Genomic DNA, 24,178 nt, shown 5'->3' on the forward strand with positions numbered 1-24,178 from the left:
TTTCACATGCAATTGACAGAATAGGATTTTGTGAGCAACAGTAACGAGCCTTTAACAATCCTCAAGCAGCACTTCAGTGCAAGAACTTCTGATGGAACTTCATAGTGGTACCTTTGGAGAAAGGGTTAAAGGCGAGTCCAGAAAATGGACACCTTAATATTGTCAGTACTACGTGCTAGGGCTTCCCTTCAGATACTGAGCTGACCTTACACTCCACCAACCCACACTGACCCAGCTCCCATGCCACATCCAGAGATTCCACCTACAGGCTCTAGGTAATTGCAATCGGCCATGGTTTATATGTGTGACTTTTCAGGTTGAGTCCAACACCTGCCAACCTCCCGCTGTGAATCAGTCATTTCCCACCCCTATACCACTGACTCACTTACTGTGATGTCGTGCCTTCCCGTAGTCACCCTGCATCCCTTACTCATCACTCTCCATCCCTAAAAGGTGAAAGTTCATGCCTCCTACCTTCATAAGGAGCCCAACCCGGTGACAATACTAAGGTACTTCAACAGAAGAGTGGTGGCATGATATCCACATCAGCATATCATGGTGCAAACACACACTGATGGACAGGTGTTTGGACCAACCACCACACACATAACATCGCAGCCAATCACCAGTGAGAGCACATGCACTATAAAACAGGGAACACCACAGTTCCCGCTCATTCTACCAGGAGATAGCTCAGAGCACAGAGCTCACAGCGTGCCACTCAGACATAGACCATGTGCTGAGTGCCTCACTAAGATAGTGATAGGGTTGGGTCCACAGGTTAGCTGGTGAAGCACATACCCAAACCAGCAGTTAGTAGTTGTCATTTTTAAGACAATAAAACAGAGTTGTACCATCTACAGCCGTGTTGGATCATTTGTGCATCGGAACACCCAACACCAGAAGTGGGTTAAAGGCTCAGCGATGGTGGGTAGTTTCTTAAACATAGCTCACAAGAGCCTGGAAAAGATCTTGGCCTCCCTGCATATGCAAGGTTCTGAAAGACAAAGACCCAGCCTGTGTGTCCACCTGAAGATTGGGGACTGGGATGGGTGCACACAGGTTTAATGGCAAGAATTGCAATTAAACCATATCAGGCATGCGCCTCCCCCACCCCACTTCATCCTGGGGACCCCCATAATCTGGTTCCACTTCCATGTCCCTCACCCGTCATCGCAGGACCCTTAGCCTCCCACTCTACTGGCTCCCACTACCCCTTTTAACCCTCAACATCCCTTCCTAACATCAATTCCATCAGTATGCCCCCCAAAAGATAACAACCACGGACCCCTCCCTCTGGACCCCTTTTATCTCACTGTGCATGTTCACACCTGCACAACCCCAGCCCATGCACATCCATACCTGCACACCCTACCACCACCACCCACCAATCCCCCCTACCCCTAGTCCCCCCAGACTCTCCAACTCCCTACCACCTCATCCAGTCACAAACTCCTGCAGCATCTCTCTCTTTCCCCTACATCCTCCTCCAGTCCCCTTTCGGTCTCCACACATACTCCACCTCTACATTCCTCTCCTCCCTAATCTCTGACCTCCCGTCAGCACAGATCATCTCCACCCGATACTATATTGTGCAGTTGACCAACTGCAATGTGAAAATCCATATCCTGGAAGCTCCTGCAGTGCAAAAGTCAATGTCGTGAAAGTTCCTGAAGTGAGAAGATCCAAATGGGAGTAGCTCCACAATCCACTGCTGCAAGTCCTGTTCCAAGTTCTGTGGTCACTTGAGGCCTTTACCCTCCATTCTCCATGTGCTGCCCCAGGCCTTCTTCTAAGTGTGCACCTACATGTCTACACCATGTTGTTTTGGACTTGTTCCAGACCAGCGTGAAATCCTGCTGGATGCTCAGATAATTATTCGGGGATGGGCAAGGCAGACATTTCCAATTGGGGATTCATCTGCATCTCATTATTTAATGCAAAATGACTTCATTCCGGCCTCAGGCAGGAATAGCGACCCACCAAAATGGGTGGAACCGCACATTCCCACCAGCACTTCACACTGGCAGGAAACCAATTTCTCGGGTCCGGTTGTATTGTCCCCCCTGCTACTTTTGAAAGGGAAAAATCTCGGCCACTATAGCTCAATCCCAACTGCTGTTATATCTAAAGGCAAAACTGACAGAAGTTGTAGGCCTCGCAAACCTTAAGGAAATTGTCTCACATAAGAAATCAAGGTTTATATTTTATATGATATTAAATATCTACTGTACCAGTAGTTCTCCAGTGGCATTACTTATGAGTCAGAACATTTGATTTCTGCCAATGAGTCACTTATGACATCTGAAACTTCAGGGTCGTTGACTGTTTAAGTCAGACAGTTTTTCACAGATTTTCAATGGTGCTTCAGGAAATCAATTTCAATGGTTCTATTCATTACTCGATGAATGCTATCAATTACTGAATTCTACATACTATTCAATTTTAATCCCGTACCACTTTTATTGCCACGAATCTTAGCAAGGTTCACCAAACAGAGGAGATATCAAAACTGCAAAATTCCACATGGATTGGCTCAAGAATTGATCCAATGCGCCTGAAGTTGTACTTGCTAATGCCTTGTAGAGCTGAATCTGCTAAAATTTGTTGGATCAACTCACTTAAATATTAATTATCAGTTCTCTGGCTCATGTGCTGTGTGGCACTGTACCGGTGCTGTTTGGAAATAAGTTCAGCCCTTGAAAAGCCAAGTTTGATTGAAAAGTACACCAGGTGTCCTCAGACAGGAACTGATGAGGAAAGACGTTACAAGTCGACGTTGCGTGATTTCCAATTCTTTCAGTCAGGATCTGGGAGGCCTCCATCACTGTTGCGGCCAATCTTCAAGGCCTCGCAAACAGAGGTTAGGGTGGTTATCAGTGGGGGGGGGGGGGGGGGGGGGGGGAGTGGAACTCACTCTAGCTCTCTGCCACTCTCTGGAGTTAAGAGTTCTCTTCTCTCACAAGGAGAGAGTTAGGAGTGGGAGAAATGGCTGGAATGGAGAAGTGGGAATGACAACATTTGTAGAGGGTGATTGAGAGGGATGAGATGGAGATGCCAATAAGATGAGTGAGAGTATCATTGTTAGCCGCCAGATGGGGATGCCAGAAGGTGCAGAGAGAGTAAGTGAGCGAAAAATGAGTGAAGCTGCATGGTGTGTTGTTCTGAGGAGTGCTGAGCAGCAGAATGCTGGGGATGTCAGACTGTTGAGCTTTCTGAATGTGAGACACCACCCACCTATTGTGCCCTTGAGATCACTGAAGCTCCTGAGGCAGTGAATCCAGGTGCAAGAGGGACCACACGCCTTCTGCTCACTGCAAGATCCACTTTCAGCCTGTTTCGTCCAAGAAGATGCTCTTCCTTTTTTTCCCCATGGGAAACAATGCTTCGCTATGGACTCCCACATCCCGCAGTAGGATCTCCACGGAAGAGCCAGATAACCACAGTGACGGGGGATTCAGAGGGAAGGGCAGCCACCATACAATGTGTTACAAGGTTTTGTAGGAATCAGTTTTCAGTGGAGCTATTTTGGCCAATGCAAGGGTCCCTTTAAATTGAGTTCCGTCCATTGACTGTTATCATTCCCACACTCTGATTGGTGGGAAACCTGGGAATGGTGTTGTCAAATTTAACAGCCATGGAAAAACCTCGTCCGGCAACAATTAGCTTCCCGTTCGGCTGGGAGCGCCTCAGGTTTGTTGAACGTTTGTCCAATTAATGACTGTGCTTTACAGAAAATTACCGGTGTTGATTTTTTTTTAAATTAAAAAAGAATTAGAATTTTGAAAACTCTAATAACTTTCCGGTCTGCCCATGGAGTGTTTCTCAGCAACAGAAGACAGCTCACTCTTGGCCGACAGTGGGAACTTCTGGTCCTGCCGCTGTCAGTAAGGGTTTCCCATATAAGCCACCCCATGCCGCAAGGGTGCATCATCAGTGGGACTGGAAGATCTCGCCAGCATGAACAGCTGCAAGATCTCGCGCAATGGGCCTGAACTTCCTGGAGTGACAATCAGCATCAAATTGCCACTCCCTGTCCAATTACCGACCTCAATTGGTCTTAAATACTATCTTGCCTAACCTTCCAGCTCAGGCCACGTGAGAGACAATGCAACCTACCCCTGGGGCTCAGCGTCGCCATGCGAGAGATTCAAACTGTAAAAGGTTAAGTCCCCTTTTTTAAGAGCACGAGCTGCTGTAAACCAGATAAATTTTAACGGTCCTGTGTAGTCTAAAGGTCCTTGACAATCCAGTGAGAAGGCAAGTCTCTAGGATAGAATTCAGGGGTTTGAGGGCGAATTGAAGTCCAGGAGTGGGGTGAGAGTCATGCCCGTCCGGGCACATCTTGTGCGAATGGGGGTGGAAATCCCATTGGGGGTGGGGGAGGAGGGTTAGTCAGGTAGTTGGGATATGGTGGCAGACCTCCGTGTGGGTTCGGTCTGGCCCTGTACAATTTTTACTCAGAAATTTAAAATGTTTTTTTTTACTTTTTCTTGTCAGTTATTGATGTAACCCAGATGAAACCATCCAAAGTTTGCGATTGAAGTTGAATTTGAATTTTCGCATGGTTCCCAGCATAGTGCAATTACCCACCAGAGGTTTGCACTTCTGGGAAATTACCGCATAAACCTTACCTGTGAGCTTTCAAAGGGATGGGTCTTTGGGGTGCCCCTGAAAGGATGCTTCCCTACTGGGGAGCTCAGAAGTTAAGGCCCAATGCAAATAATAAAGTAAAATTATTCGAAGTTGTTTGCTTCTTTGCTTGAACTTAATTTCAGTGAAAGAAGACACCATCCCTAGTTTTGATACTTATAGAACACAAAACAAAATGGACAACAGGCAGGCAATTAGTAATTAGTCAGCATCACACTTTTATACACAAACACAGTTCAAAACCAACACAAAGTGTAGTAGCATGCACTTTTAAGGGAGCAAGTTCCTGGAGTGTCATGTGACCCAATCAGCCAATGGGGCCAGAGTGCGCAAACCCTCTGGGTGGAGCACGGTTTTCCCCCTTAGTTAGGAATTTGGAGTCTTGGAATATGGTCGCTTTTTATCTCACTTTCTGTAACAGTTCATACTTAAACCGTCATTCGTTAAACAACTTGGTGCCCACCCGTCAGGATATTACACAAAGTACTTGTTTGACAAATAAATTTCTCCCCATTAAAAGACATTTTACTTTGTCTTATAGCCATTCAAACATTAGGAAATAAAAATAATTATTACAGCCAACAAACTTGATACCATTCTTTTGACTTTTAGCAATCTTAATTCATCTGGCATCACCATTTCCTTAATTTCCCTTAACAGTTAACAGTTCCCTGGCCATATTTAGTTTCAATCCCTGATAATTCATTGTAGATTGCCAACTGGAACATACTGCTGATTTATTTATTGATGCTGGTAATGTGTACTCAACCTTGAATGTCCTCCACATTTGCTTGTTCTTGTACCTGGCACTCTAAAGCCATAACCCTTTCCTTAAGCTTTCTGATCAACAAGTTTCACATCTTTTCACCTTTCTGTTATACATGGTTCTTTCTGAATACATTGGGCATGCTTAGACTGCACAAAGATAGCATCATAGGCCTGGACAAGAATATCAGGTCGAAGGGTTTTTGGGGCAGGTTGATGATTTCAAGTGCAAACTTTAAACTGAAGTCATTAAAAGATGTGAAGGATAAAATTATCAATCTTATTGTAAAATAATGTCACTTTCTTGGCCATCTGATCACCTTTTTTTCCAAGATTTTTGCTAAGATCAATGGACAAAAGAATGTTATCGCAAGAAATCAGAATATTTTTGTGTGTAAACAGGTTAAAGTGGATCAAAATTAAGTGGATAATGGGGATCCTATAGATGTAGTATATCTGGAATTCTGGAAGGTTTTTGATAAGGTGCCGCACAGAAGGTTAATGTACAAGGTTGGATCATATGAGATTAGGGGTAATTTATTAGCTTAAGTAGAGCCTGGCTGATGGACAAAAGGTAGAGAGTCGGGATAAATGTGTGCTGGATGGCAGGATATAACTACAAAGAACAAAGAACAAAGAAATGTACAGCACAGGAACAGGCCCTTCGGCCCTCCAAGCCCGTGCCGACCATACTGCCCGACTAAACTACAATCTTCTACACTTCCTGGGTCCGTATCCTTCTATTCCCATCCTATTCATATATTTGTCAAGATGCCCCTTAAATGTCCCTATCGTCCCTGCCTCCACTACCTCCTCCGGTAGTGAGTTCCAGGCACCCACTACCCTCTGCGTAAAAAACTTGCCTCGTACATCTACTCTAAACTTTGCCCCTCTCACCTTAAACCTATGCCCCCTAGTAATTGACCCCTCTACCCTGGGGAAAAGCCTCTGACTATCCACTCTGTCTATGCCCCTCATAATTTTGTATACCTCTATCAGGTCGCCCCTCAACCTCCTTCGTTCCAGTGAGAACAAACCGAGTTTATTCAATCGCTCCTCATAGCTTATGCCCTCCATACCAGGCAACATTCTGGTAAATCTCTTCTGCACCCTCTCTAAAGCCTCCACATCCTTCTGGTAGTGTGGCGACCAGAATTGAACACTATACTCCAAGTGTGGCCTAACTAAGGTTCTATACAGCTGCAACATGACTTGCCAATTCTTATACTCAATGCCCCGGCCAATGAAGGCAAGCATGCCGTATGCCTTCTTGACTACCTTCTCCACCTGTGTTGCCCCTTTCAGTGACCTGTGGACCTGTACACCTAGATCTCTCTGACTTTCAATACTCTTGAGGGTTCTACCATTCACTGTATATTCCCTACCTGCATTAGCCCTTCCAAAATGCATTACCTCACATTTGTCCAGGTTAAACTCCATCTGCCATCTCTCCGCCCAAGTCTCCAGACAATCTAAATCCTGCTGTATCCTCAGACAGTCCTCATCGCTATCCGCAATGCCACCAACCTTTGTGTCGTCTGCAAACTTACTAATCAGACCAGTTACATTTTCCTCCAAATCATTTATATATACTACAAAGAGCAAAGGTCCCAGCACTGATCCCTGTGGAACACCACTGGTCACAGCCCTCCAATTAGAAAAGCATCCCTCCATTGCTACCCTCTGCCTTCTATGGCCTAGCCAGTTCTGTATCCATTCTGAAGTCCACTAGTTCAGGGTTCATTCCTTGGGCCTCAACCAATCACAAACTATATTAATTACTTGGATACAAGGTTCTATTGTCTAATTTGCAGTTGGCACTTAAATAGGTGGGACAGTAAGTTGCAATGAGGAAATAAGAAACTTACAAACAGATATAGATAGGCTAGGTGAGTGGGCCAAAATGTGGCAGATGAAGTTTAATGTGGATAAGTGTGAGGTCATCCACTTGGTCATAAAAATGGAAAGCAAATGATCTAAATGGGGAGAGACTTTGGGGTGCTCCAGTGCAGAGGGATCTGGGTGTCCTCGAGCATGAGTTGCAGAAAACTAGCATGCAGGTGCAGCAGGTAATAAAGAAAGTGAATGGAATGTTGGCATTTATAGCTAAAGGAATAGACTATAAAAGGTGAGCAGTGTGGTTGCAACTATACAAGGCATTGGTGAGACCGCACGGAGTGTTGTGCACAGTTTTGGTCCCCTTATTTGAGGAAAGATGTAGTTACATTGGAAGCAGTTCAGAGGAGGTTCAGATGGATTCCAAAGAGGAGGGATTTGTGTTTGGAGACGAGATTGAGCAGTTTAGGCCTATACTCTCTAGAGTTTGGAAGAATGAGGGTAGATCAAATGGAGATATACAAGATGGTAAAAGGTATGGATAAAGTAAAGGTAAAGTCGCCACAGTCCCAGATGACCATGGGCAGCCTTCCTCTTTGAAGGGGAGAGCTGACTGGTGGTGATTTAACCCGAGGATCGCCACACCTCAGGCAAGGGAAGGTTGACAAAGTTTATTCAAAAGAAAAATGGTGCCTTCAATGATGTAGCACACCCTCAGTACTGAATTAACTACAATAGAAAGTTGTTGGGGTTTTTTTAAATCCAGCAGTATAAACCAGATTGCTGATCTGATCCCATCTGTGTCCCACTGGGCAGGTTCAAGTTAACCCCATTGTTTCAGTACTACCCCATTCCATTGTTTCAGTACTAATTCAATAAGAGAGCAAGGAAATAGGAGAAAACAATAAAAGTTGTAAATAAATTGGAAACAAACTTGCATGGATGCCAAATATTCTGAACAATTATTTCCTCCAAGTATTCAAAAGGAATGATATAAGGGAAGGCAATATGCCCTTCCAAACAGAGATCATCTGGAATGCTGGAATGACTTTGGGATATACGAGACAGAAGTTCTAGACAGGTTAAAGGAGCTCAAAACCAAAATGCTTCCAGGAATAGATCACACTCACTCCAGAATACTAAGAGAAACCAGAGAGGAGATTTGCGAAGCGTTGATCGTTGAGGGAGTCAGGAGATACAAACAAGATAGGACATCACATTGGCCTATTTCCATTTTTAATAAAGGCAACAAAATGGGCCCAGGAAATTACAATCATAACTTTAATTCTGTAATTTAAAAAGGGATTTAATTATTGGGAACAAATCTGAGTTTTATCTCTCCAACAACAACATACTAAATAGAAACCAATATGAATAAAGGAGGAAAAAGATCCTGCTTGACCAACCTTTTTTAAAAAATCATCTTCATTGTCACAAGTAGGCTTACATTAACACTGCAATGAAGTTACTGTGAAAAGCCCCTAGTCGCCACATTCCGGCGTCCGTTTGGGTACACAAAGGGAGAATTCAGAATGTCCAAATTACTGAATTGCACGTCTTTCAGGACATGTGGTAGAAAACCGGAGCACCCGGAGGAAACCCACGCAGACACGGAGAGAACGCGCAGACTTCGCACAGACCGTACCCAAGCCGGGAATCGAACCCGGGACCCTGGAGCCGTGAAGCAACACTACTAACCACTGTAACCTCTGAGGACATTACACATCACGTCCTCAGTCATACACTCTGCTGTTCCTGTTCTTCCGAAAGACAATTGACAAAGTTCTACATAAAAGCGTTGAGGATTTAGGGGAAGTTTTTGCGATGACTACAAAAGTGGTGGATGGATAGAAACTAACAGGTATTCATTAGAAAAATTGTGCCAGATTGGAGAGAGATACTGAGAAGTGTGCCCCATGCAGGTGTTAGGACCATGACTGTTTCTAATTCACATCAATAACACAAGTTCAAAAAAGTTGCAGAAATGTCAAAAAAAAGCCAAATCAAGTGGAGTCAACTGAGGAATGCTGGAGTAATTTGTGCACAATGGGCTGGATTCTCACCGAGTAGGGAGTTGCATTCCTAAACTGGCCAGCTCCAAGCTCTCCCTAATGTTCATGGGGTCGGGACAGTTTTCCAAAGATTCTTGGTACGCAATTGCTCAGTGTCATGAACCAGAGTTTAAATGAAGGAATCTTTTGAAAGGTAGGTTTAAAAGGCCTCTTCCGTGCCCCTTTCCAACTTATTTTCCACCCCCCACCCCCCAACCCCCATGGTCCTTCACATCTATGCTATTCCACTACCTCCAATGCCCTTCATCACTTCTGTTATCACCCACACACACCACCCACCAGCACCATGTGTTCCAGTCGACTTTACATGACACACATGCATCCAATGCTCTTCTGCAAGTGTATATAATAGTCAATGGCATGAACAAAAGGTCAATGCAAAAAAATTACTTTGGATTAAAATGTTTCAGGAAGACAAGGCAACAAAGGAACATTTTGGAGCAGTATCAGGTAGTTCTTCAAAGAGAGAATGATTAGTACATGGAATGGAATTTGAACCAAACATTCACTGCAGTAGGGGGATGTTAGCATGTTTCTGGTTGTGAACTAATGGGTTGACCACTTCCTTCATTCATAATTATCTTGTAATCTCGTAATAATTAACACTGCTGTATTCCCTTTTAACCCAGCAATAATAAATAATGTGAATTAACTTGCTCCATTTAATTTGGCTCATGGTTTTCACAGTACTGGCATGATGAAAATGAAAACTTTGGATAAGATGTATTGTTTAAAACAGACATTCAGACAGGATATTTCAGTACAATAGGAGTTGTGATGGGAAAAGGAGAATGACGACCCCTTGACCAGCATCATCATTTAAATGAAAACGCTAGTCTATATTCTAAATGGAGAAGAAGATATAAATTTATCTCTGTTTTTTTTTTCTAACTATAGGAATAACTTTTGGCTGAGTGACTGTAGGTTATTGGCTCACTAAACTTCACATCCAAATGTTCCTTGATATTTTGTTTACACCTTGGGTAGAAGGAGGAATAAATAATTTTAAAAGTTCAATTCAGAATAAATCACAAAATGCTTGAAACCAACATGAGGTAGACTAAAGTGATTCAGCGCAAGTGTTTTTATGACATCGCAAGCCATATTTTCATTGATAGTGATGTCATTGCTAATTGTTCGGAGAGGCACCCTCTATTGTCCACACATTTTTTAAAAAATCATTCATTGGATTTGACTTTCATTGGAAAGCCTGGCGCTTATAATTAATCCCGAGTTAGTTAAATACACATTGTGGTTTTGAAGCAACTGACTGTCTTACTAGATTACTTCAGAGGCAGTTAATAGTTAATCATGTTGGTGTGGAACGGATGTCAAATCCTGGAAGAACAGAAGTTCCTTTCCCTAAAAATCAGTGAACCACTGGGTATTTACAAAATCCGACAGCTTCACCATGCTTTTTTGATTTTAAAAATACATTGAAAATTCTCAAACTGCCATTGTCGGATTCAACCTCTTAAGGGGTCATTTGGATGAGCGACAGAATTGACAATCTGTTTTACATTTCTTCAAAATGTCATAATCAAGAGGTGGAAATGTTAATTTGCTATTGTTCATTTTAGACAATCACACAAAGTCAAAAGTATTCCCATATTCTCTGCGTTATTAGTCCAAGTTTAACATAAGCTATTGTACCAAGTGGAATAATGTGGGCAAATGTTGAACACGCTTCCCAAGTATGAAATCATAACATTTCCACTGAAGATAGTATATTAGTGAGTACTGTATGCTGATAGATATTGCACTACAATACAAGCTTAAAATATTAATACAGTTTTATTGTGGACAGGTTATTCCCATACGCTTGATTAGATTTGAACATATTTGCGGCAAAACTGTATGCACACACAAGTAATGAAATTTCACTGAATTTCTGATTCCAGATTGTTTAAAAGTTGATGATAAGGAACTGATCCAAATTGACTTGCCACAGAACTAAGATAAACCACAGAGTAATTAACTAGTTTCCTTTACAGAGTTAAATCTGCACTTGATAAAATGTACTTTCTCCAGATTATGGAAATGGAAGAGGTTAGATACAGAACCGTTACTGGAGCTTGGCAAAAATTAACATTTGCAGCTGCAATGTTGCATAAATCATCATGCAGTACAGATATCAAGTATCTGTACATATTTCATCTGGCTCATCCATTGATCCCTGTCATACCGACCTTCCCTGCTGTCATGGCCATTACAGTTCAATCAACAGTAGAATCCTACAGAGCATCTGTTGCGCCAACTAGCAATAATTCAGTAATGACGGCCCACAGGAAGAATAAAGTGGCTTCAGCCCATCAGGTTCTTACCCCAAAGGAATTAAAATATCCTCAGTTTACAGACTAGACTGTGACCTGAAGAAATTAGATGTTCATTTCTGACACATTAAACGTTTAGCTACAACACCTAATAAGCCGTAATTATCAGTCAGAAACTTATTTAAGCCAGCCATAAGGTATTATATGGAAGAAAATACTGTTTAATGAGCCTCATCCAGCAACACTTTAACAATAGTTTTAAGCGAAGAGCATTGTAATAAGGCTTAAGTGTTAAGACAGCAGAAGGAGAGACGATAGAGGAGGAAATCAATACTTTGTTACTCCAAAGTAATGAAAATGTTTCTTCTGAGATATAAAGCCCTCAGTGGTCAAAAACAAATAGAGAAACTGCAGTTTTCTAATGAAAAGATACCAATAATATCAATACACTACTCACAGCAATATCCATACAGGACCATCTTTAGTCTGATGCTTTCCTTGAAAGATGAATTAGGCACAGTGCTGGTTGGGCACATAATCAGGAGTCAGAAAAAAAAAGCATTGTAAATGCCATTGGTTCTCAAGCAAATAGAGAACAGAAACTGCAAACAAAAGTGAGCAACTCAGCTTCACGTTGCTCTCAAATTGTAAGCACTCCCCCAATGGGTTTGCATTTTATTAGCCTGGCCTCTAATTGGATGTCTGCGTTTCGCTATTCTGTTCTGACCGGAATATCATTAAACATGTATTTACTTAGGCAACATGCAAGTATCGTGAATCTGGATATTCTGAATACTAAGCCAATAGCTCCCCTTCAGATGGTTTTTAGTTGCACTGTACTTCAAGCTGTATTTGTCAATTTGAGATTTCATTCATATAAACTGAAATAGATTGTAGATAATATTGGAGATCAACTAAATCTCTATATATAAAATCAAGAGATTCGTTTGGCCACATTTAGCTATTATTTTTCTTTCTGGAACAGATGAGCTGCCTTAGACATTCTGCTGCTAATAGGTAACAGTGTGAAGGCAGCACTGTTATTTGACCAGCTCCGACTGCATAATTCAATAGGCAGGGAATCAGCTGCAGTGCAGAGGAGTTTGTATGCATCTCCAGCAGCAAAGCATGATTATAGGCAGCAGTTTCCAATCTCATCACCTTTTCAATGTTTTGGGAAAATATCCATGAACAAAGAGGAAGGTCACATCGCATTAACACTGTTGAAACACCCGGATTCCACCAAAGAGGGCTGAACATGACTTCAACTTACAATACAAAATGGAATTATGTTGCATGCTAAAGATTCTTAAGAAATGTACAATGCAAGTTAAAGTCTTCCTGCACAGTGTTACAACAATATTGTGGTTATAAGATGTTGGGAAAGATTTGGCAATATCTCAGAATGTCCTGAGTGTATTTTGTATGATATCCTGTCGCATAATTACTTTGAGCTGAATTAAAAGTGATGTTAAAAATAAAAATGCAAAATTTGAATGTGCAATCAAGGTTCGAAAGATCATATGATTTCTGAAGCTAAGAAAACTGATCCCCTACAGAGGTATTAACTTGTATTGCATACCTGTGCTGCTGATGAGTGTTGTCAGAGTGCACAGACTGATAGGTAGACCATTGTTATTGTATCGAACTAGTGTCAAACAGTGCCTGGGCAGATTCCGAATTTCTCTGAGTTAATGGTTTGCAAGATTGAAAAGATTAGTTTGTGGGAACTCCTGCATTTTGACAGTTAATGCTTCTGTAAAGTCCGCGCGTCTTTCCATTGTTTGTTATCAAGTGTTAGATGGTGATTTTAACAATAAATGTTATATTGAATATGGAGAAAGTTGAAAAATGCAAAGCGAACCAATACAGATCCCACATTTGCTTCACAGTTAATTTCCTGCTTTATGTAACTGGATTATATGCCACTGTATTGGGATGAAACTGATCTTGGGTAGTGGCACAAACTTAAAATATCTTGCTTTACTTTTGCATCAACTTCAATGGGAGTCTCGGGTCAATTTTAGCCCAATCATTTTTTTTTGGAGGTGGTCTACATTGAATGGACTTGTTTTGTCACAATTTAATAAAGCAATATATGGGCAGCATGGTGGCGCAGTGGTTAGCATTGCTGCCTCACGGCACCGAGGTCCCAGGTTCGATCCGGGCTCTGGGTCACTGTCCGTGTGGAGTTTGCACATTCTCCCTGTGTTTGTGTGGGTTTCGCCCCCACAACCCAAAGATGTGCAGGGTAGGTGGATTGGCCACGCTAAATTGCCCCTTAAATTGGAAAAATGAATTGAGTACTCTAAATTTTAAAAAAATAAATAAATAAAATAAAGCAATATATTTCCTGATTTGTGGGGCCTGTTATTGTAGCTCTCATTTTTTCATATTTTTAAGTTAACAGGAAAAGTGTTTCACTGTCCCCATACACACCCCCTTAAAATATATTAAGAAGTTTTATAAACTTTGTGAAACAAGCATAATTTAAACACCATCTCCATGGCTGTATTTGGGAAGGCAGGAAATATTAATTATGAATGATACCAATATTTAATCGGATGCCTAAAAATATACACAAGTGACATATGGGGAGGAATGATTCTTTATATGGCTGCTATAATTGCCCGCTGTTCATCCCAGATTTTACACAACATGCTGGCGCAGTTAATACTGTCGTTTCCTTTTAGAAATACATTTACATGCCGTAAACACAAAGTGGAAACATATTAAACATCAACATATATTCCTGATGTATATATAGTGGATTATCACTAATCGTACTTTTGAATTATGTCAATGCAAGTTCAAAATTTTTTAAAATTAGAAATTATATAGTAGAGGAAAATTTGCTTTACGATATCAGAGAGTCATTTTCGCTGTACCCTGCAACATAACATATATCATCTTTTTGCACCAGGTGTATGATCGTAGAATCATAGAATTTATAGTGCAGAAGGAGGCCATTTGGCCCATCGAGTCTGCAGCAGCTCTTGGAAAGAACACCCTACCTGAGCCCACATCTCCATCCTATCCAATAACCCAGTAACCCACCTAACCTTTTGTTTGGACATTAAGGGCAATTTTGAATGGCCAATCCACCTAACCTGCACATCTTTGGAATGCGGGAGGAAACCGGAGCACCCGGAGGAAACCCACACAGAAAACGTGCAGACTCCGCACAGACAGCCGTGAATCGAACCAAGGACCCTGGAGCTGTGAAGCAACTGTACTAACCACTGAGCTACCGTGCCGTGATCAGGCTATGTTGTTGAATTTATTCGGAAACCTGGCAACATGATAAATACAAAATGCATTTCGTTGTACTGGGGAAATATCTCTTTGGAACTAAGTTTTGGAAACTCATTTCGCAAACAGGTGACTCCTTCCCATTTTACAAAAAACAGCCTAAATTTAACCATTATCTTTTCACTTAGACTGCCTGCATGGTAATTTACTCCAAGTTTTTGTTGAAAATGTTACCCTTTATGACAAGCATGTTGTCATGTTGAAATTATTTTGTAATAGTATAATCAAAATGAAATGAATGTGAAGCATATTCTCCTCTCCAGGCAGACCTTCCTCACTGTCTTGAAATCATTTGTAAGCGAAACTAAACAGATCCTTTATTAGGCACTGTGATAAAAACATGATCTGACCCAGAGAATATAAAAATGCTGATTTCTCGTGTCACATATTTTGTGCATTCTGATGATAACTAATCTCAGAAACAACCCTTTTACAAGACTGAGAATGTTCCTCAAAGCATTCATTGATCCAGAAGTAATACAATGGACAGCAGCAGCTGATGAGCTGGAAAGGCTGTTTAACCTCAGACTACATATGCACAAGAGTAAACCGTTAAGAATTATTTTATCAGCAATGCACTTGACATTGTTAAAGGGAAAATGCAGTTTCTTCTCTAGCACAGCATGTGCTTGTAAATGTACTGTTTCACACAGGCAGCTTGTCGGATTCATCACTTTTTCAGTGGACATGTTGAAAAGGTCTTAATCAGAAAGACTTCTGATGCCTCTTAGTGGTGGTACTTGCAGCCCATACATAAAAACACTAGATAAAATTCTGGGTGGAGGGGATGGGGGGGAAGAGAGAAGGGTTATTCCCAGCAAATGTCTAGGAACTAGAGATGTAATAAGTAATTCACCTGTGTTATCCAATGTTTTATTAATTTAATTCTGGAAAACTGAATATTCAGGAAGCCACAGCATAAAAACTGTAATTGTCTTCCATCAAAAGATCGATTTCTGCTTTCAATGAAGAAAATCTCTTAATAAGTGTTACACTACAAAACAAAAAAAGATGCAAGACTCCCTAAAGGTTCCATTCAGCTATCTCTACAGTCCCAGAGCACTCTTGTTTTGATCAGACAAGATCCTAGAATTTTACTGTCTTCTACAGCAGAAGAAACCTCAAAGTGTTTTTTTTAAACTATAAACTGCAATAAAACAATCCATGAATTAAATTCCGTTTTGATCTGTTGGGATACTCTCAATAACACAACCAGCCATGAACTCAGATTTTGCAGCCAACAAAAATGAGAAAATGAAAAACAACAACAAAAAAGAAGTCTTTGATTTTAAATATTTGCAATCTAAAATGTGACTGCACTGTGCTCACTTACAGCATGCTTAAATTAAAATCACATCATCCCATGACAATGGACACACTGTGAAAACAATTTATTAGTTACAATGCTCTAAAAGATGCATTTGAACTTAGAAGAAACACTTTAATGCACACAATTCTTCCTTAGGAAAATAACTCCCAATGATGAAGCATTATTGATATTGATATTGATTCTGCAAAATAGAAATCGTGCAAGTACAGAGAATAACATCACTTACCAGGATGAAAGACCCAAATCGTATTTGAACTGCTTACCAGCACTGTAAAGCTGCATGTGTGATACTACCACCCATTTTATATACAAGACTAAGACTGTGCTCTAGAGGTGGAATTGCACTGTCTAAGAACAGCTGCTACACAATGCAACCCCATTGGCTGAATTTTATGATCGACGGAAGCCCCGGCAATGAAGTCTTTCCTCAAACCTTAACTAATTACTTTCAATTGTGACACAAATGTACCAATCTGTCACTTTGTTTCTCAAAGGAGCTGTAGTTTCTCCGCACCCTTCTGAGTGCTATTCTGCATTCTAAAATTAGTGTTTCCGTACTCCGTTCCATAACAGGGTAGCTGTGTTTGCAGGCACATGACTGAATAAAAGGAATGCTCTGTAATCGAAAGCAGCAGCTACTGGACAGTTCTATTAAATCTGGCAAAGTTTCTTCCTACCTTACTCACCTTAATTATGTTTATGCCCGTTAGCAAGAACAATTTAGTGCAATCAATTGTTTTCTTTGTTCCTAAATTAACTCTTCAACTACAATTGTGGCTACTTAAGTCATTACAATATTTCATGCAAGTATTTGTTCGACAAATGTGTTCAGTCTCTTCCTTTAATTCATTTTATCTATTAATCACGAGTAGATTTAAAGAGGTGACGAGCATTTAGACCTTTTCTATGTACATTAGCTAATATGCTGTATCCAGGTCAAATAGCAAACCATTCCTCTGTGAAGAACACATCCATGACCAGTTACCTCAATACATTTTTGCTATTATTATAATGCAATACTTTTTGAAATCATTAATAAATTTCAAAAATTACTATAAAATTACATAATCATTCTACCATTACAATAGTGACGACACTTCAAAAGTACTTCATAGGCTGTAAAGCTCAATGAGATATCTGGTGGCCATTATATAAAGAAAAGTCTATGACAAAATGAAAATGAAAAATTATTACATTAAAAAAGAACAGCATTTTTTTAATATAGATGTAATTAAAACATACAGGTGCTTTCAGGGTGAAGGACTTAATATTGAGTTCCTTTGATATGCTTAACTTTCAAGAATCTAACATATGGAAGATCACAAATCTCTGGCTGCTATTAATTTAATCAAAAAAACCTCCAAAATCACACCAAAACAATTGTTGTGAGGTAAAAGTTAAACAGCTGCTGGTTCATGCTATCATTTTTACTTCAGTTGCACTATACATAATGGGATTTATCCAGTCTAATCCGCCCCTGGATTAGAAATTCTTGCCCGAGGGCAAGGGACCTTTTTTTTGTCCATCGAATTCTCCTGTCCCGCTTGCGAGGATTCCTGCGGTGGGCGGGACAGGAAGGTTCAGGCAGTGGCATTATGTTTTTTCTGGTGTGTGACTTCAAATAATGTCAGGTGGCTTTGCACACTGTTTTCCCAAGAATGATGTCAAAAGCATCTCCCCTGTTTAAAAACTGGTATTATTGCTGCCATTTGGATGCTTGATGTGTTAAACAGGCAGACTTCTAGACTCTGGTCTGTGCCACAAGTTTCACAAATTGGTTAACAGTTTATATTGCTGGATCTGAAAGTTCCTAAAAAGACTAATGTTACTGATCCTGAGAGAGCCGGTTTAATTTATTCTGCAAACATCATCCCCACAGATCCCCCTCCCTATAAAAATGAATGAGCGTACTATTCGATATTGCCTTATACTTAGTATTATTGATAGAGGAAGACACAGAAATACAGAGTTTTAAGATTCATCCATACCTTTCCCCCAAAAACCAACTATACAGATGGCAGAGAGGATTTGATGTCCTCAGCCAGGAGCAGTGGCTGAATTGCCGAAGATTCCCCAACGTCTTGGTGAGGGAACTATTGAACCGGCTATGTTAAAACAATAATCAAGGTTAACAGCCAGGTGCCATTGGTTTGTGGAAGCCAAGAGGTGGGATCAGCCCCTCCTTCCCGAAGATTCGTAGCAGGAACAAAAAATTGGAGTGACTCCCGCTGCAGAACGGGATGGACTGCTACGCACAACTGTGAACTCCCTCATTTCTATTCCTGTGATGTTATCATAAAAGTTAGAACTGCAAGGGTTAATGAGATGTCTAGATCAGCCATTAGAGAGATCTAGAGTTACACGTATATAATACATTGATGCTAAGCCTTGGGGGGGAAAGAAGTGAAGGAGATAGTTCGAGAACAGACTGAAGGAAAGACAGTGTGAGTGAGAGAAGATCATAGTTTATAATAGTGTAGAGATTAGTTGCAGATGAGTGTAGATTATATGTTAATTATCAACCGTGTATTACTTAGGAGTACGTGTCGAATCCAAATGAATAGTGTTAATAAATTTATAGCTTTGTTCAAGTTAAAGCTATTTTGTGGTCTTTGTGAACATTGCGCCACCCATTCTAAATTTAGCAACATAAAGAACACCACAATGCCAGCACACAGTTCACGCAGAGTCTCGTAATGGGATGGCAGGAGGTCGGCAGCAGCCGCCATATTGAATAGGCACCCAGAAAGCCATTGATCAGCGACATCAGGACTCTGAATGAAGGATGAGGAGAAGATAACAAACTGCGCCTCCCTGCTTCAGATCCCTGGAGCATCTCCTTGAGGCCATGCAGGAAAGGTGGGTTATTCTCTTCCCCAGGCATGGCTGCAGGAGGCCCACCTGACTGACCACACCAGCCTGCAAGGTCACCAATGTGGTCCCTGCCCATTGAGTCAAGAGGGCGGCCATCCTGCAGTGCAGGAAATGGATGAATCTTATCCGCACTGCTAACGTAAGTGAACCCTTCTCTCTCCCAACTCACATCACCACTCAATTTGTGATTCTGTCATGGGGTGTGGAAATCACAGGTAAGTCCAGCATTTTGTTGCCCATCCCTAAATATCTTTGAGACAAGTAAGAAGTCTGACAACACCAGGTTAAAGCGCAACAGGTTTGTTTGGAACCAGGACCTTGGATTCATGTCTCACTACATTCATTCCCCACCATCTGGTCTGGACTTGCAAAATCCTACCAACTGTCCTGGCTTGAGACAATTCACACCTCTTTAACCTGTGATTATCCCTCTCTACAGTCATACTGCCTGGACCTGTAAAGATTTAATGACCTGCAAAAACTCACATTCAAAGTATCATCTTCCATCATTGACTTTGTCTATATGTGTTTGTGGAACCCACCTCTTCACTCACCTGATGTAGGAGCTGCACTCCGAAAGCTAGTGATTCCAAACAAACCTGTTAGACTTTAACCTGGTGTAGTAAGACTTCTTACTGTGCCCACCCCAATCCAATCCCGGCATCTATACATCATGGCTAACCTTGAGAAGGTGGTGGGTTGCTGCCCTAATTAACTACTGCAATCCATATGCAGTGCTGTTAGCGAGGCAACTGTAGGATTTTCACGCAGACACAGTGAAGATCATGGGGTGAAGTGCAGGGAAACTTGCAGGTGCTGCTGTTCCATGTGTCTGCAGCCCTTGTCCTTCCAATGCTTTTCCAAGATGGTGCCGGAGCATGGCGATTCTCTGCGAGCTCTCTCACCCAGACCCTTTTCTTTTATCTCCGATCACCATTCTCACTTACGAAAACTCTTTTCCACTTGATATATAATTTCTAATAATGTTCTGCACTGTAACCAATCACCGTTTGTCGATGTATTATTCGTCAATGTTCTCTGTTGATTATTCTCTTTGTCTACTATGTACGTCCTGTGTACGTTCCCTCGGCCGCAGAAAAATACTTTTCACTGTACTTCGGTACATGTGACAATAAATCAGATCAAATCAAATCTGGCTGGTAGAGGTCACGGGTTTGCAAGGTGCTGTTGAAGAAACCTTGGCGACTTGCTGCAGTGCATCTTGTAGATGACACATGCTGCTGCCACTGCACGCCAGTGGTGGAGGGATTGAATGTTGAGGGTGCTGGGTGGGTTCTCAATCAAATGGGTTGTTTTGTCCTGGATGGTTTCTAATTCCCTGAGCTTTGTTGGAGCTCATCCGTCAAGTGGGGGGTATTCCATCTCATTCCTTACTTGTGCCTTGCACATTGCGGTTTGAATTTGGGGGTCAAGAGGTCAGTTATTAACCGCAGAATTAGCAGCCAGCGACCTGGGGCGTCATTCTCCGCTGGCGGGAGTCTCCGTTTTGCCGGCGCCCGGGGGTTTCCCGACGGCGTGGGGCTGCCCCACAATGGGAAACCCATTGACCGGCCGGTGTAACGGAGCATCCCGCCGGCGGGTCGGAGCAGAAATGTGGCGGGGCGGGATGAAGAATTTCGCTCCTGATCTTTCATCAAATGTGCTCACTATCCATCTATATGTCCATATGCACGTAAAGGCAGCCCACAGCAGGAGAGAGAGATAAAGGGTGCGAACCTCTGGCCTCGTTGCGCTCTTGCTCGAGCGAAATGAAGCCGGTGAATAGCGGGAGAGGCAGAAAACGGGAACCGTGCCGGTGCCAAACAGTTTACGATGCAAACGGCCTGCTCCCGTTGGCAAAATCGGGATCTCACCAGAGCGTGGCGAGAAACCAATTATCACCACTTAATTCCTATTTCCATACAATTAACGAGAGCCATCCGACATCCAATGGCCTCCCATCATTCAGCGGCTTCCCTAGCAAGTGGTCACACTGGCGCTGATTAATACTGCTTTTGAAAACCATGAACCTGGTGAAGGACTTCTGTGGGGAGCCGAGAAGGTGAGTAACCTTCTGTGAGAAGGTGACCACAGACAAAGAGCTAGGGTGCTGGGCTTGCCACTCCAGTGCTCAGCAGGGGATGGGGGACCCTCAGCTGGGGATGGGGGAGCTTCCAAAGAGGTGGGCCACCATGGGAGGGTAGGAGGGAGGTCCTGGGGGGGCAACCGGGGGAAACCATGTGCAGCACCACCATGCCAACCCCTGAATGGTGTGTCCCCATTAAAGGGGCAACTCTTGTCCCTGCCTATCTGCTCAACAAACCACCCATAACCCCACCGACTGCCGAGGCCTCTGGTCATGTTGCTGGAGGCTATTGCTAATAGGGAATTGGCAATTGTGCTGAAGTGAGCACATCACACAACCCAAGTGGATTCCCGTGGGTAGGTGGGCCATGTAGCATGTGGGTGTCATTGCCTAGCATCCCAATCACAATTTGATGCATGGACACTGTGCCTGAACACTGCGGGAGACAACAGCACACACGCAGCAGCCAATATCCTAACACCCAGGGGATGGGACACAGCTCCGGGGATATGTCCACGGAAAAAGGGTGGGTGAGTGCCTCAGGGATGGAGGGGAAATGCCTGGAGAGAAGGGCGAAGGGTTCGGAGGTCGGCCCACATTGCGGAAGAAAGTGACAGAGGCACCATACTGGTTGTGCATAGGGGTGTTTATTGTGTGTTACAAATCCCTACTCTCCTGATGGGCTACCTCCCTCACCCCCAATCCCTCCCCCTCCTCACACACTACTTATCCCCCCACCCCCTGACCCCTCCCCCGGTGCGCTCAGTGATCCTCAATGTGCTTTGCCTTCCTAGCTCTACCACTCCGTCTCAGTGTTTCCCCAGGATGCAGATCTGGGGCGAAATTCTCCGTTATCGGCGGAAAGTCCGCCGATCGGCGCAAAAAACGGCGCAAATCCCACTTGCGTCACGTCAGAAAAATGGGTCGATAGTCTCCGGCCCGAAATGGGCTAGCAGCGACGTAACGGGATTCGCGCTTGCGCAGTGGTTCACGCCGTGCAGCGTCATACGCGCTGCACGGCGTGACGGCTCATCAGGCCGCGCTGCTCCCCCCCAGCCGACCGGAACATACAACATAGAACATAGAACAATACAGCGCAGTACAGGCCCTTCGGCCCACGATGTTGCACCGAAACAAAAGCCATCTAACCTACACTATGCCATTATCATCCATATGTTTATCCAATAAGCTTTTAAATGCCCTCAATGTTGGCGAGTTCACTACTGTAGCAGGTAGGGCATTCCACGGCCTCACTACTCTTTGCGTAAAGAACCTACCTCTGACCTCTGTCCTATATCTATTACCCCTCAGTTTAAAGTTATGTCCCCTCGTGCCAGCCATATCCATCCGCGGGAGAAGGCTCTCACTGTCCACCCTATCCAACCCCCTGATCATTTTGTATGCCTCTATTAAGTCTCCTCTTAACCTTCTTCTCTCCAACGAAAACAACCTCAAGTCCGTCAGCCTTTCCTCATAAGATTTTCCCTCCATACCAGGCAACATCCTGGTAAATCTCCTCTACACCCGCTCCAAAGCCTCCACGTCCTTCCTATAATGCGGTGACCAGAACTGTACGCAATACTCCAAATGCGGCCGTACCAGAGTTCTGTACAGCTGCAACATGACCTCCCGACTCCGGAACTCAATCCCTCTACCAATAAAGGCCAACACTCCATAGGCCTTCTTCACAACCCTATCAACCTGGGTGGCAACTTTCAGGGATCTATGTACATGGACACCTAGATCCCTCTGCTCATCCACACTTTCAAGAACTTTACCATTAGCCAAATATTCCGCATTCCTGTTATTCCTTCCAAAGTGAATCACCTCACACTTCTCTACATTAAACTCCATTTGCCACCTCTCAGCCCAGCTCTGCAGCTTATCTATATCCCTCTGTAACCTGCTACATCCTTCCACACTATCGACAACACCACCGACTTTAGTATCGTCTGCAAATTTACTCACCCACCCTTCTGCGCCTTCCTCTAGGTCATTGATAAAAATGACAAACAGCAACGGCCCCAGAACAGATCCTTGTGGTACTCCACTTGTGACTGTACTCCATTCTGAACATATCCCATCAACCACCACCCTCTGTCTTCTTTCAGCTAGCCAATTTCTGATCCACATCTCTAAATCACCCTCAATCCCCAGCCTCCGTATTTTTTGCAATAGCCTACCGTGGGGAACCTTATCAAACGCTTTGCTGAAATCCATATACACCACATCAACTGCTCTACCCTCGTCTACCTGCTCAGTCACCTTCTCAAAGAACTCAATAAGGTTTGTGAGGCATGACCTACCCTTCACAAAGCCATGCTGACTATCCCTGATCATATTATTCCTATCGAGATGATTATAAATCTTGTCTCTTATAATCCCCTCCAAGACTTTACCCACTACAGACGTGAGGCTCACCGGTCTATAGTTGCCGGGGTTGTCTCTGCTCCCCTTTTTGAACAAAGGGACCACATTTGCTGTCCTCCAGTCCTCTGGCACTATTCCTGTAGCCAATGATGACATAAAAATCAAAGCCAAAGGTCCAGCAATCTCTTCCCTGGCCTCCCAGAGAATCCTAGGATAAATCCCATCAGGTCCCGGGGACTTATCTATTTTCCGCCTGTCCAGAATTGCCAACACCTCTTCCCTACGTACCTCAATGCCATCTATTCTATTAGCCTGGGGCTCAGCATTCTCCTCCACAACATTACCTTTTTCCTGAGTGAATACTGACGAAAAATATTCATTTAGTATCTCGCCTATCTCTTCAGACTCCACACACAATTTCCCATCCCTGTCCTTGACTGGTCCTACTCTTTCCCTAGTCATTCGCTTATTCCTGACATACCTATAGAAAGCTTTTGGGTTTTCCTTGATCCTTCCTGCCAAATACTTCTCATGTCCCCTCCTTGCTCGTCTTAGCTCTCTCTTTAGATCCTTCCTCGCTACCTTGTAACTATCCATCTCCCCAACC

At 42.9% G+C, this 24,178-nt stretch overlaps 1 protein-coding gene across 2 annotated transcripts in view; it reads right to left on the minus strand.

The window, feature by feature from the left end:
• thsd7ba (thrombospondin, type I, domain containing 7Ba) overlaps positions 1-16,806 on the minus strand; it is a 1,603,431-nt gene extending 1,586,625 nt beyond the window's left edge. The window contains exon 1 of one of the 2 annotated variants that reach the window (XM_072472193.1): positions 16,468-16,806. The gene's annotated coding sequence lies outside the window, so the exon portion shown is untranslated. Of the gene's footprint in view, positions 1-12,056; positions 12,123-16,467 lie in introns of those variants that run through there. The other variant, XM_072472199.1, reaches the window with a different exon arrangement.
• Positions 16,807-24,178: the final 7,372 nt, after the last annotated feature.

The sequence above is a fragment of the Scyliorhinus torazame genome, chromosome 2 (genome assembly GCF_047496885.1).
Source record: "Scyliorhinus torazame isolate Kashiwa2021f chromosome 2, sScyTor2.1, whole genome shotgun sequence".
NCBI classification, from domain to species: domain Eukaryota; kingdom Metazoa; phylum Chordata; class Chondrichthyes; order Carcharhiniformes; family Scyliorhinidae; genus Scyliorhinus; species Scyliorhinus torazame.